This window comes from Abramis brama (assembly GCF_963993115.1).
Source record: "Abramis brama genome assembly, chromosome: 21".
NCBI lineage: Eukaryota > Metazoa > Chordata > Actinopteri > Cypriniformes > Leuciscidae > Abramis > Abramis brama.
In genome coordinates, this window is record NC_139983.1 from 25200289 (window position 1) to 25217070 (window position 16782).

A 16782-nucleotide genomic window follows, 5' to 3' on the forward strand; every position below is an offset into this window, starting at 1 on the left:
TTCAAACTTGAGAATTGCAAGTTTACTGATGTTTTTTTCTCAGGACAAAACATCTGAGAAGCAGGAGGCTCAATTTGTTTTCCATTTCATCTCATTTGTTTTTACTGTAGATGAGACGATTGGACACATAAAATACCGCATTTGTGATTGGTCTTTCCTGTCACTTAGAATATGATTAAAGGCTCAAGAGGTCCGACATGGTAAAATAATTACCTCATCAACTTCAGTGCGGGCAGTTCATCTTTGTTTTTAATCATCATATCCAAACGTTCCATCCTCTCCCAGCATGTGGGTTATACTGGACTCTGGAGATCTGACAGCAGAGGGAGCTCAACAGACCAACCTCAGCTTCCCAACACATGCAATCTCTCTCTCTCTCTCTCTCTCTCTCTCTCTCTCTCTCTCTCTCTCTCTCTCTCTCTCTCTCTATGCTTCTTTGATGAAGAGAAAGTTTGTACATATTAGCACCTTTTAGCTTTTGAACCTTAGGGTTTACTCTTTTATGATGAGCTTGTTTTTCAATTAAAAATCACTTGTATATTAATATCAACTTATATACTTAATATTTTTGGAGGGAAGACAAAGTAAAAAATAGTCAGTAATACAACTGTCCCGACATCATTATCATAATGAAGAAAAAAGCCTTATCAAGAAAACCTTAAAAAGTAATATGGTTTATTCTTTTTTATTATTATTTCAAAGAAAGAAAATACGTATACACACACACGCACATACATATATATATATATATATATATATATATATGTGTGTGTGTGTGTGTGTGTGTGTGTGTGTGTGTGTGTGTGTGTGTGTGTGTGTGTGTGTGTGTGTATATATACACACTTTTTTCTTTTTTTTTACATGTTAATCGATACATTATCCTTACAAGTAGAAAATAGGCCATTACTTTTTACTTGATGGTTACACCACATGATCTTTTTAAAAGATGATAGAACTAGATTTCTCTTCATTTTTCTATAATGGACTCTTAAATGTCATTGACCAAGGCTTAAACCTTATATTGGAAGCTGTAATTAAAACTATCTACCCAGCACCTTGAATATACTGCAGCAGATAACAGTTCATATGGTTGAATGGACATGCATCCTAAGACCCACACACTGCCTCTGTCCCGGAGGACCAGCGGCCCTCAGACGTGCAGAGGCGCAGAGGAAGCGAGGAGCACTAAGTCTGCAGCTACGTCAGCCAGTTAATTTGTTTACTGCCGGCATTTAGCCATCCGACGCACTCCAGGGGCACCTGAACACTTGGTAAAGACAATAATTATCCGGCCCACTGGAGGACACACACACACACACCCCTGAATGCAGTTCCTTTTATAACTAAGCTTATTAACTGTTCAATAGATTGTTATGCATGTTTTTTTTTTTTTACAACTTCAAAAACACAGCGTGCCATAGCGTACTCTCAGAGGGCCCGCAGTGCTAACCGAGCGCATACCGCTCCTTGTTCCTCTCATGAAAAGGTCTTGTTGCAGTCGCAGTCCGTGAAATGTGCTTTATTTGATTACTCGTGCTCCACTGTACTCCATTTTTCCATGTGACTCGCTGTACCGTCAAGAGACTGAGCTTTCGCTAACATGTTTCAAACTAATAACCATTGTTTAAAATGTTCACTCTTTTATGAGATTGGCACTTTGTATGAGCAAAGAGAATTTCATAGAGTGAACTGAAACACTAGCACAGCTATGTGTGTCAGTATTTCATTGTTCATCTTTGAGGGGGGGGGAGTGAAATTAAGTTTGAGCTGTAATTTGGACAATTGTGATAATTTAGACAATTACCCTTGCCATTAAAAATCTTACTACAAAGTACAAGTGTGACCCCTTTAATTAGTTATGACAAATTCAAATAGGGTATTTGATAATGTATCAATTTTCACTGAAACAAAAATACCCTTTTTCAAACTTGTAGAGTATGAAGTCATAAAGGAGTGGTGTTATACGAGTTTGACGAAAAGAGTCTGAAGGAGGTTCTTCTTCATCATTTAAATTAATTAGGATGGAGTTCTTGATAGGCATATTATCACACACACTTGATCATTTCAATCAATTATCATGTTGATAGTGAGGAGAATGTAAAGGTTTTACTTGACTAGCCGACTTGAAGCCCTTTAAATGAGTATGTATTAGAACAAATACTGTAATATAAATAATCTCAACATTTGTGGTGAATGTTGGCCATTATGTTTGAGAACCTGCAATCATACAAAAATGTAATATATGGCCATATATGTACTTATATTTTAAATAGCATGACATAAATCTATACATATATTTGACTTATCTGAGAACACAATATATGCCTGCAACATATATGAACATTTATGTGTCCAAACATGTGAAGAAAATATTTGAGTTCATCCATATATGATACCATATATCTGCATATATTACAGTATAGTATTGGTTTCTCGCATATATGGACAACATTACGTATAAATATGTGACATACATATTTGTTTTCCACATATTTAATAAATGTAGGCCTATGTAAACATACATGCATGTGATACTGATGCATTTTTAAAGCTGTAGCATATGGTTATGGTACTTTGTGGATGTATTTGTCAAAAATGACAAAGAAAACACTGCATTATTGTATTAAAAATACTATATTTGGTATGTATACATATATGCGTCTTACATATATTTCACATTTATGTGCATATACGGGAAAATATATGGCACTTACATGAAAACGGCCATTTTTGCTATATGTTGAAATATATGTTTCATATATGTCTATGTGTTTTACATATATGAATTTTGCATATATTCTCATATAGGCAGCAGACATACATGGGCACTGACATTATATATGTAATTTACATATATTGACATATATTACATTTCTGTATGGGTAAAAAAGTTATGAAGCTCGTAAATCGACATAAATTGGGGTCAGTTCATTATTCTAAATGTTTTTGAAAGTTGCTTATGCTCACCAAGACTGCATTTATTTGATAAAATAAATTAACACACTAATATTGCGAAATATTATTACAATTTAAAAATAACTGTTTTCTTGTTTAATATATTTTAAAATATATTGTAATTTATTCCAGTGGTTATTGTGCAGTTTAATATTTTTGTGGAAATATTCTTTGATGAATAGAAAGTTCAAGAGAACAGCAAATTACTTTACTGTCAGTTTTGATAAATACAATGCATCCTTGGATTCCTTGCTGATTAAAAGTATTCATTTCATTAAAAAAAAATCCTACCTGACCTCAAACATTTGAAAGGTACATAGTAAGTGTGTTTGGAGTTTAAGTTTAATGAAATCATAAAATAAACTGTGGAATGACATCTAAGACATGAATACATCCAGAGAATATAGAGATTTACATGGAAAGAATACATGTAGCATGCTAAACTGTTGGTCAAAATGCCAGAGTTTATCTTGGGTATCCTTGATGCACAAAGCCAGCATGCAAAGCCTCAGCATGTACTCAGAGCAAATGCATTTCCCAAGGCCTGGTCTCCGTTGACTTCAGCTTTTAAGTGTTCCATATTATCCCTGCTCAAGCAGCTCACACAACAAACAACACTGGGGCTAACCCTCAGATGCAACAATGACTACATCTGGGGCAAGAGCGAGCACATGGGCTATGATGGAGTGAATGGAGGTATTGAAGTGATGACCATCATCGTTACAGTCACACTAATTGATACAGAAAACTACCAATGTTTTCTAAAATGCTTTCTCAGTTTCGTATGTTGATCCACAACATATGTGATCATTCAGTTTGGTGCACTGAAAATTTTATTTAAAGCAACAACAACAAAAAATAATGCTAGAGTTATGACCTTATGGGTAATGTACAATGATCTGCTAAGAAAAAAAAAAAACAGTAAAAAAAAAAATTGTGGGAACAAAACATTTTTGGTTCACATCGTCAGTGTTGTAAAAGACAATAGCTCACCTTTTTTTAATCGAAGTCTGGTATAATTGTTAATGTACACACATAGTTTTTATGCTATTGAGTTATATGTATTTTTTAAATAAACTTTTTGAGTTAAAAAAAACACACTGATGACGATTTTGACGTTTTGTCTATGCATTTGGCCTCTAAATAAAGTATTTTTGTAAGAAATCTTCCACTATTATATGTGTGAGCTCCTCTCCTTGTCTAACTTTGATGTATTTAACAATTTAAAACAACTTTTTCAGTTTTTGGCACTGATGTTCTACAACCATTTGGCTGTTTTTGCTGTTTTAAACAATTACAAGGAAACAGTAAGTAACATTGACTTAAATGTGAAATCTTTGATGTAAAAAAAACCCCTGAAATTGTATTTCATTTTATTGTAAAGCATAATATTTGATTTATTTACAACTTCATAAAACTGTTTATATGGTTACTGTTTTGTATGAAAGCCCATTCCCGCCATATGAAAAAGAAAAATTGCTTTGGCAGGGTTTTTCCTGCTATGATAATATTTTGGCGGCTGCCAAAATTAATCTTTGTCCCGCCAAAGATTTATTTGATCATTTAACGTGACGATAATCTGCAGTACCACTTTAAAACTCTCCCGTGAGTGTTTAAGCGCTCTGTGAAGAGTATCAAATGTTTCTTCTTCAGCGTTGAGCTTCAGCCAATCACAGATATCAGTTTGGCGCGTGAACGCAATGGCCAATCAGATATGTTTAAGACAGTCAGAATCCGCTCAATACCGCAGATATTTTGCACGAGTTCTGCATGCTCTCATCACAAATTCTTTAATTATAACCGACAAAGTATAAACACGTAGTCAATAAGAGATTTATTGCACAGCGTAGACAGCTTCATTGATTATAACTGGAGTTTTCACAATTAAGAGTGCAGCTTTGTGTACCTCGCATTGTAATTGACAGCTTCAGTGATTGTAATGGCAGTGATCTTGGTCGCTTTCTGTATATAGGTAGCCTAGGCCTATATATTTTTCATGCTGCCAACTACCCATTGCAAAGTTTTGGGATTGAAAACCATATTTAAAGTACCCCTGTAGTCAATAATTGTATCCCTTAAAACTAATCTTTGATCACCAAAATTACATATTTAAGTTTTTTCCTTTAAAAAAAAATTCTTCATGTCTTAAAATAGCTTGAAAACGCCCTTGCTTCGTATGAATATTCTAATTAGCCCCGCCTCCACTCATGCCAGCTCGATGATTCACTCGGCCGACTTACTGAAGTAAACGCTGTTTACAACATCGGACACATAACTGTAATTAATATGATTAGCCTTTTGCTTGACTATCAAACAGCTAAAAAAGTGTTGCTAGCGTTACACAAAACATGTTCCCGTTTGCATCTCACAGTCAGACAGCTGCCTTCTAACAATCATCCGAAACGCTTTGAACAACTCAGAACGTCAATGGAGAAAGGCATATTGTTCATCATAATATCATAATTTACATCATACACCTGCTATATTGTTAAATCTACTTGATTTTTTAAATCAACAGAAAAATATACCGGGATAACCTGGCTTCTCTCGAGACTCCCCTGCTAGTTTGCTGTTAATGATATGCTAAAGCCGCCGGCACGTTGACGTGATTGGTTACAAGGTAGCTTGTGACGTCAGAAACACCAGCAATTTCAAACCGCGTTTTTGAGACTTTTTTTCACTGCAGTTTTAAGGAGAAGATACTCAGCAATGGTGTTGACTTATGAATTTGCACATGGTTTGTCTTAAAGCACTTTAAAAACACCACAGGCATATAAACAACATTAAAAACTTGATTTTCACCACAGGATTGAATCCGATTGATAGTGATAACCATAAATAGACGGAACAAAACAATCTGATACTGCATGTCAAATGATCTGTGCATTAAGTCTATGAGTGTAAATGCAAAATTATAGACCAGACACTTTTTCTATGTAATGTGTTACTTTGTTGTTAATTTTATTACTAACTTTTCAAATCAGTCACTCAGTTACTTTACTGGGCTAACAGTTCACATGGGTATTTTACTGTGTGTGTGTGGATGGCTGTGTTCGTCCTCCACCACCAAAGACCATTTTTGACCAAGGAAAAACCCTGTTTGGTAAATCATGATTATGACCCCCCAAAAAAGCCAACATTATGAAAAAGTTGAAATTGACATAAACAGTCCAATTTTGTATAACTGTATAACTTTTTATCTTGTAATTTTGACTTTTGTCATGATTCTATCTTCTCATAATTGCTTTTGTCAAAATTATGACTTCTCTCATAACTTCTACCTTTTACATATTACATTTTTGCTTTATGTCATAATTACACATTTCCAAAGCATTTTTTTATTATTTATGTGGCAGAAATGGATTTTAGAGGTTCTGCAATATAAAAGATCCATAAAAATAATAAAAAAACACAAACGTTTATTAAGTGATATGCTTTTCCTCTGGTATTATAAAAAAAATATCCTTTACAATAATAATTAAAAAAAAACTTTATTGCTGCATACAGCTTTCTTTCCTGTATCAATCCTTTGCCACCATTATTACAAGGTATTATAAACAGAAAGTCAGATAATTCTCAAGAAGAAAAAAAATGCTTAAAAGTTACAAAACATTCTCACAGTTAAAAGTACCATGGGAGAGTGTGTTCTCTTTGAGTCTCACGTCTCCTCTTGCACCTCCAAGGCAGCGTAATTTGAGGTTAAGGAAGGTGGAGCGTAAAACATGGAAGCTGCCCATTTTCCTCAGGATGATGAAAATTGATCCAACATTTCATATCATAACTGTCATATTATTTTCATTATTCCTGCCTGCAAGAATGTGGTATTAACACTAATGCAAACTCAGGTAAGGTAATTGCCACTAATGGATGTGAAGGACTCTAAAATTGGATGTCATTAAAGCCGTCAACACATTCTCTGGATAGTTCAATTGTGTGGCTATGCACTAAGAGAGGAAGAGGGTGGTAGAGAGACAGAGAGAGAGAGACAGACAGTGTGAGTATTAAACATATGGCAGTATGGAGAAAAGAGGTCAGAACAAGCAAATTGAGGTTATGCATGTAAGAAACTTTCAGGCACAAATCACACGTAATAAGATTCTTACTCTCAGCTCTAATCTATGTGTTTCAAGGCAATTTGATGTTTTTTTTTGTTTTTTTGCACTTTCAGGAGAGAAGTAACCACACTGTTATTAGTTTAAAACTATATACTGTTAGCAAAGCCAACAAAATGGAGGAAAACAGATGATATTCACGTTGTTTAGACTTATTTTTCTCTTTAAAAAGAAAATCTGTACAAGTACAACCAAACTGTAATTTTTGTTAAGACTTCAAAAATGCAACAGTAAAATATTCATTGACAAACCTTATGCTGTGAAAAATTCTAATTAAAATACTTAAATGGTTTATCACATTAATTTAATTTAATTAATTTGACAGTAAAACAGTCACATTTTTTGTCAAGTAAAAACTTTTACACTGTAAAAAAAAATTACATCCCCAAGTCAAAAATTTCAAGTGACCGATAACATCTAAATTTTTCAATTAGTCTGACGTATTATTTCTCATTGAGCCAATGTTAACAGACTATTGCAACAAGAATTTCACTTGGGCCAATTGAAAAATTTAGATGTTATCGGTCACTTGAAATTTTTGATTTGGGAGGGTTAGAAATTTTTTACAGTGTACCATATAATTCACAAAAAACAAACAAACATGTACAAGAACATTTCCAGAAGGGCCTGGGTGACATATGATTATATTTGATTTTATCATTTATGTTATTAGTAATGTACATTAGAATGTTTTGTGGTTTCTGTTTTTTAATGTTTATTTACTGTTGTCTGTTACCAATATATACAATATATATATCCACCAATATCACTTGATGAAATATTCAGTTGCACTGAATTTCTGGCAATCACAGCTGCCATTTTTTATCTTAAATTTAACAGGATTTTTTTTAGAGTTTAGATTGGGTAAATGCTGTTTGTAGAGGCATTTTATTAAAATGTACAATCAAAAAAAGGGCAACAAACTAAATTATTTTGTGTTATTTTTGTTTTTTCCATGTTCTGCAGCAGAAATAAAGTCACATGGGTTTGGACAGACATAAGAATGAATAAATGATAGCAATTTTCAGTTTTGGATGAACTGTTACTTAAAAAAAAAAAAGCAACTAAAAATCAAATTCAAAGTTATTTGAACATTCATGTTCGCATTTGCATTCCAATTATTAAACATCACTCCACCACTGCCAGACATTCAATGGAGGATGACATAAAAACTACATCTATTAAGTGAAACTGATATCTTATCATGAAACAATGAACAGGGATTATACAACTGGTTAAACCATCTCAGTGTAATTAACAATCTAAGCGTTTTGATTAGCGCCACACCAATGTCATATATCTCCCAATTAAACTTCCCACGATCCCACGGGTCATGCTAATGTCATTTCTTACATGTATTTTACTTCAGCACACATAAAAGACAAGACAGTGATCCCAAGTTTTGCTCTGCCTCTTTCAAATCACAGTATGACAGCTATAAATTAAAGCATCATCCTGAAAGAGAGAGAGGACCATAAACAATGATTTCCAGTCGCATTTGCGCAATTTTTTCCCGTTGCTTAAAAAACAAGGATGAGGTAAATGGCAAAAAAACAAGGCGATCTAGAAGAACTTCAGACCGATCTTTTGTCTGTTGGCAGAGATGAGCTGTCTAGTTTCAGATGAGTGGATTTGGGAAGAAATCAGATTCCTTCCTTTAATTGTTGAGATACTTTGTGCACAAATAACCATTTTGACATTGTTTCAAATGTGACCTCTTTTTCTTGGTCTGTTTATCATGCACCGTGATAGTCTACTCATTGGAACAATTGTATTTGTAATGAAAGGATCTTTGTGGTGTTTTGGAACATGTTATGAGTTCATGAAGATTCTATTCCAGTACTTACTCTGCCTAATAACGTCTAACACAGTGGTTCTAAAAAAAAAAAAAACGGGTTAAGTTTTAGATGGTTACCAAGGCCCAGTTAACCCCTTCTGGTATTGCATATGCACACTGTGTAAACCTTCTTTATTGATGATCAAAGTTAACAATATATTTTGTCATAAACAATATACTTGCAAGCTATGATCAATAGAATATAGTGAGCAAGCCATGTGACTATTTTATGATACTTTTATGATGTTGTTACAATCACTTCTCATCCATCTTTCATTGATGAAAAATATAAATTATTTTTTTTATTCATTTTTTATATATATACTTACACACTATGTGGCAGTTGCATGCTTGATTCTGATTGGCTGACAAAGTTTTAAGGTGTGCAATTATTCTCAGGGAAATGCACAGCTAAAGTAGTTCCAGGCAGGTTTGCCTGCATTACAGTTCTATATACCTTGCCAAATAATTAAGTTATTTCAGACTACAACAGCAAAAGAACCAAATCCCACAACGACACTGACCAAGCAAATACATACAGTAAATAATAGGATAAAAACAACAAATTATTTCCATGTTTTTTGCCACAAAATTACATTTTATTATGTACGGAAAGCACTCTCTTTCTCCAGCTCTCTCTCCCACATACAGTACACGCACACACACATACAGTATGCACACACTTGCACAGAAATGTGTTGTCAGCGCCACTCTGACGAATTTATCAGTAAATAGTTTAACAATTGAAAAGCTACATGAATTTTTTCACTAGGTAATAACGGCCCTGTTCTTGAAGCAGATAAAGTTACAGATTCGCTATTAGTAGGGACGCTGCTGCCGAACACTATTAGACGCACAGACTCAGTTTTTTCACAAAAGCTTGATCAATCTCTCTCTTTCTCTCCCTCTCTCTCTAAAACTGCATTAATAACTGCATTAGACTGCTATCAGTGGCTGAAGCCTCCGTTACTAGCTCTAGAATGACGTTTTGGAATTAGCAACGGAGGCTTGGAATGAGATGTATAAGAAATTAGAAAGAGCGTTTTAAGGACAAAAACCTGACAAATGTCTTGAAATACATCATCTGAACAATGTTTTGAGGTGTGTTAACCATAGTATAAGTGGAATATTTGACTCCGGGCCTTTGAATTATAAAAAAATAATAAAAAAATGCACATCCGAGGTGTAACGCATTATTTTTCTAATAATTTGACGGCCCGTCATCAATTATTCCTTACTATCCTATTATTACGGGGCTGTTGAATGCTTGATTCTGATTGGTTGACAAATGTTCTAAGGTGTGCAATTATTTTCCAAGAAACGCAGTTATATTTGTTCCAGGCAGTTCCATATCACTTCGCCAAATTATTTCACTTAATACAAAGTTCCTTGCAGCCTACAACTAGGACTGTCATGACTATGAAATTTGGCTGATAATTAATTGTTTAAGAAATAATTGTGATTATGCGATTATGAAGGTTAATTGACTGTTTTAGGGCTTGACGATTATTAGGGATTTGTCATACATTTTTTGTGTGCTTCATTCATTAAATCATTTTTAAATAAACTGATTAATTGAATCCTTTGTAAGCTTCCACTTTGCAGTGTAAGATCAATACAGTTAACACCTTTAAATATTAAAGTAATTTATTCAATTTGGTAAATAACAAACACAACAAACTCTTCAATCACATAAAATGCTACAATACATATTTGTCTGGAAGGTGTGCATTAAAATGTTGAATGCACAAGTAGTTCCAGTCAGTTTAATCACCATATTAAATGAATGCACCTTCATTGAAGCACACACACACATACAGTCACTCACACAGAAAGCACAGAAACTGCCCTGCAACTTGTATTAGCTTTGCTACTGCATTGAAAAACTGCATTAATGCAGTTAATGTTCAATAAAAAAGATTTCATTAAAATACATTTAAAATAATAATAAAAAAGGGTTAACATATAATATTGATTGCTCCTTTATGTTAAATTGCTTGTTTATTCCCCCCACTCATTTTTAAGGGCCAACATTCGATAACTGAACCGTTACTCAAATGATCTGCTTGCATCAAAGATTTATTTCTGAAGGACTGTGCTCAACATTATGATCATTGTCATTCAAATACTCCTAATAAAAAAGAGAGAGATATGCATGACAAGTTGGAGGGCATTGAATCTCAAGTTACAAGTTGGTCCAATAAACAATTCAAATATCAAAACATCAGTTTCTCCAAGCTCTGATCCTTTTCTAAGTGTGTGTATTATTCAGTCAGTTAGGGATCGGTGTCCGCATCACAAGCAGACCGGCATTTGTTGTGTGACAGGTATAACCTGTCCCAGACGTACAGTATGTGTCTGACTGCCTCCTCACTTTTAAATGAATAAATCTTTGTTTGTGATGCGTGTTCAATATTAAGGTCAAAATCAAAATTTAATCACAATAGTTATTCCTGCCAAAAAAAAAAACATTGTTTGCCTGTTGCGAATGCAAACAATGTTTTGATATCCAAACTAAGACAACGGTAATACAATTTTCATTTAATTCTGAATGAATCGACTGTCAGTCATTTAGTTGAAGGTGTAATTTTGTTATTAAAAAAAACACTTTTGCAACTTTTAATTTGTTCTAGGTGGCGCAGACAGCATATTGATTCATTTGAAATCCCGTTCATTATTAGCATGAACAGATCAAGCTTTAGATGTGACATACCCAGAATTGTTTCACACAAGATGGCTTACAATAGCTAAACGTGTATTTTAAAAACCTGTCCTTTGTGTGTCCTTTTCACACACATATAATGACATGAAAAGACGTGTACCAGGTGAAGGTTAAATAAAGAATTAGATGGAAAAAAACACTGTGTATAATTACCGGCCCCAGTTAATTTCTGGAGCACTAATGGAAGCACATGGAGGGGTGAAATGTCTTGGTTGCATCATTTTATCTGCTTTATTTTCACTGAATCTCTCCGTCTCTTTGTCAAAAACAACCCACTCTGTCCTGCCGATTGTATCTCGTAATTATCCCTTATTGTTGATGACATTCTACATAGCATAAGTTCAGGTCTAGAACGAGACAAAGCGCAGCCATTGAACCCATCAGGCTGAAAGTGGTTAAATTGTGACATCATCCAAGCTGCAAAAATTTTGAGAAATAGGAAATCAAATAATATTGAACAAACACATTTTAATTTAACGGGTGTTAAAAGTTTATAGCAAAAAATAATAATAATTCATGTCATGAAATCCAAAAGGACATTTTAGGCAAGATGTCTAAACTGCTCTTTTCCAACAAAAGTGGATGAGGATTTCAACTCAGACTTAAACTTATACCAATATTCCAGCCCAGTCTCACGGCAATTCGTACGTATTTTACGAGGTGGCTAATTCGTACGAATTCATACAAATTACCATACCCCTGACCCCGCCCCCTAAACCTTCCCATCACTGAGGTTTAGACAAATCGTACGAGTGAGGTCATACGAATTAGCCACCTCATACTACGAATTAGTCGTGAAGTAGCGTTGAATATTCTACCCATTTGAATATTCTGCCATAGCTATAATTAAATGGATTGGTCATGTGACATGCAAACTGTGTTGTTTTACTATTATTTATATACTATTTTCATATTTTGAATGACCTTTTATTTTTTATCAATTTTAGTAATTTTTGATATTTCTATTTAGCTTTTTTATTTCAGTTTTAGTCATTTTAGCACTTAAACTTAGACTATTTCAATTACTTGCCAAGGCATTTCTAAGTTTTTTTAAGTTTAAGGTTTTCATATATTATATTTGATTTGATTAATAAAAAAATCAAATCAATTTTTTAGTTAATAACAACAATACACACAAGAACCAAATGTTGTTTTCAGTAAATGGTGCCAAATGTGATGCTTCTAAACTAAAGGCACAATTATTGAATTGAACAAGCTCAAATTTGAATTTCAGAGCTCCAATTAATTAAAATATTATTAGGAAAAGCTTGCATTTTTGACTATTTCTCACACAGAGTTAACATATTTCTTTTTAGAAATGTTCACATTAGTTTTGACATTATAGTTTTGTACAGTTTTTGTATTATCATATTATATTATAGTTTTGCATATGTAAAGCTAGAAGATGCTATGGAGAGATACATCCAGTACTCCCGTTACACATGTTATTATATTATAGTTTTGCATATGTAAAGCTAGAAGATGGTATGGAGAGATACATCCAGTACGCCATTTACATATGTGCACATAGACTCTCATTCACACACACACACACACACACACACACACACACACACACACACACAGTCAGCTTAGGCTAAAGCAGTTCGCCTCTCTGTGTCCACACTGGACTGTCCCTAGACAGGAATCCAATTAAGCAGCACTGGTTTATCCTCATCCGATCCTTTTTTCTCCAGCACAAGTGAGGGGAGCGAGGCACTGAAGCAGGTTTTCTTACAGCAGGAGTGGGACACAGGCCCATCAGCTCGAGGTCTGTGATCTCAATGCACAGGGCTGCCATGGGCACATTGAGAGTGGGGGAAACTGATACAGACATCACATTGCAACCCTGCATTAGTAGTGTGCTTATGCATGAATGCACGTATTTGCAGATATTATTACAAAGGGGTCGCAGTGTTCACTGACCTCAGCATCTCGTGTCTCTCAAACCTCACCTTCCCATGCTGGCATGTCTGCCCTACACTACCCCCACATCTCGCTCTCAGCAGGAGACCTTCATTCCTGAGCTCAGCAGAACCTACAACAGGACCTTCTCAGTTCAGTGGGCCAATGGAGGCAAAACAACAGGGTGCCAGTTTGCTTCATCTCTATCACTAGCTATAGATGTCATCTCAGTGTCCTAGTTCATGCTTGAAGAACTTGTAAAGGAATATTCTGCGTTCAATACTACAGTAGTTAAGCTCAGTAGGCAGTATGTGTGGCATAATGCTGATTTCCTTGTATCTCCTTTTCTTTAATATATATGTATATATATATATATATATGTGTGTGTGCAATTTTAAAATACTCACTTAGATAAATGTGTGCTAACATGAATATTGTAATGTGAATTTTAATATTTTTGTGGAAAAAAAACTTCCTGTGAAGTAGTTATATCCAATTTTACAACTTCACTGCCATGACAACGTACTGCCTAAAACAACTGCCTAACCCCCTTACCGAAAAAGAAAAAAGAAAAAAAAGAATTAGATTTAAACTTGCAAAATTAAATGGAAGTGCTTTTATGGAATCAAATTATCAGCATCACATTTATTTTATTAAAACCTCCAAAATTGCCCCATTTACTTCTATTATAAGTGCTTCAACGTAACCTTGGTTTTGTCTTCTTTTTTTCTAAGAAAACAAAGGGGGTCAAAATTTTTGTGGAAATCAAAATTATGCCACAAATGCTGTTGAATCAACTTGTACTGAAAATAGAGTACTACACATGGACAGTTGGCTAGAAGTAAGACTCATCAATTGTGATTTAAAAACACATTCACACTGAATTTTTTATTTATTTTTTCTGTGGTGGAAAAGACAATTATAAATGAACTCTTACACAAATGTTCATGAAGAGCTTGTTTATCTAATCCTGTCAATCATATCACAAGGGTATATGAGCAGACGCTAGCCTCATCCCCCTAACATCTCTTCCGGATTCCCTCCTCCACCCCATCCTCACCGTTATTCTAATATCCATTAAGTACTTATTCATTAATTAAATGGTCCAGGAGAAGCTTAGAGCCTGAATCTTGCGCTCAATTCTCTGCGTTACGTACAGTAAGCCAAATCTGTTTACTCACATCACATAAGGATTATATGGACAGGAATGAAACATTTTATGAAATAAAATCCCAGACTCCTTTGTCTTGATTATGTATAATAGAATATAAATAATAGAAAAGAAAGAAAGAAAGAAAGAAAGAAAGAAAGAAAGACAGAAGTTATATAAAGTTTATAGTAGAAAAAATAAAATTTACACTTGGAATATGAAAGTGCCCAAATGTGAAGAAGCACATCTGTATCAAATAGGAATAGGATGAAATTAATTGAAAATTAATAGAAAAAGATCTCACTAAGTAATGTATATTCCAGAGCGTTGCCAACTTGGTGGACATCTTAAATCACCTCTAATTTACTATAATATGTAGCCCATGTACGAGATCCTATCATGCATCAGAAAAATGCAAGGAGTGAGTAAATAAATTATCCTGAAAGAATGAGCACACAACAGCAACCATGTACGACTCCATGGAATCTTTATAAATATTTGTAAAGAGTGAGCTGTTAGAAGTAGAATAAATGGTGTGTTTTTTGTTTGTTTTTTTTGTAGCCAGTGCGACTCGCAAAGGTTTAAATCCACCCCTGGATAGAAAGGTGAATATTGTCATGTTTTTCTTATCCTTTATGCTCAGGCCAAGAAAAAAAAGTGACTTTGAAAAGGAAAAACAAGCAGCAAGATGCTAAAAACCCACCCCCTTTCTAACTATTCTCGTCTCACCTTGAGCTGCGTCCACACAGACCATTTCCCCCGAATCTTTCCCTGACAAACGAACGCGAGCCTCTGCGGTCCCCCTCTCCGCCACGGCACAAACAAGAGCTGTCCACACATCACTCATTAACGTGCCCCCCCCACATCAGCCTCCATTAAAAATAACCCGCCCTGACAGCCTCAGAAAGGACGGCGTACCTCCCGAACACCTTTTAGTCTCTCTCTCCGCCTGCACCCCCTGCCCCTCCTTTCATTAGGCCTGTTTTGGAGTGCGCTGTGGTATCTACACCATAACTAAGGCTGTTAGCATCTGTTTTACTCCAAGCAAAGTCAAAAGGTGCAGGGCTTTGAGGAGCAACCCCCTCTCCCGCAAGGATTCCCTCTCTGGCGCCCCCACCTCCCCTCCCTCCCTTCCTATTACTTTGCATACCCAGAAATGTCACCTTACTCCAGCAAGCTGTTACCATGCTGCCTCCATGCCAAAACAGCCAGCCTCAAAGGACACTGATGGATCCTGCATTTTTCAGTGATGGCTCTTAAAAGGCATTAGACGCCCGAGGCACCTCAGGCTTGGGCAACAGAAGAAGATGTGATATAATGGCGCTGGAACGAAGGACTGTGCCTCAAAGTCAAACCCAGCATGTGACACTGAGGGAGGTTTGGAGGGGTTGGAGAAAAAATGATTCCTGACTGCTGATATCTTGGCTGCGTCCGTGAGCCGGGTTGGACAATCGTGGAACAAGCACAAGCTTTTATAAGGGAAGCATTTATTGCAGCACATGGACGAAGATAGATCATGCTGCTTTATAACTCTCAAGCATTAAGTGCAACTTTGATATTAAAAGCATGACATATTTTGATGCTGGCTTGGAACACTGAGTCAAGATTCACCTTGATGACCGCCAGAGTTAAAATAATTAGCTAACTTTCATCAATGACCACTTATTAATGTGCATGATACATTGCGTGTATATAGTGTACATTTAGTTGTATACGATAATAATAATCAGAAACAATAAGCTCAAGGTCATCGCTTAATATGGAGACAAAACCAGAAAATGTTTACAAGCATGTCAAGTTCAAGACTCAGACTCTGCTCAAGTGGGAAAAATAGAGAGGTCTCAACTAGCACACAACAAGCATATTTGTTTCAGTTAGAGACCAAACTATACCAAGTATTTGTATGAAAAAGCGCTGCCGACGCACATGTAAACAGTACACACAATGCTTTTGCGCCACATCTTGGTTTGTAACTTCGAGAAACATTACTAAACCATAGTAGATCGCATATCTTTGTTTAGAGCGGTCTCGAACGAGCCCAAACACAACGTAAGGTAACGCGTAATCACGGAGTGACGTGACATGCTGCTTGGCTAAAGCT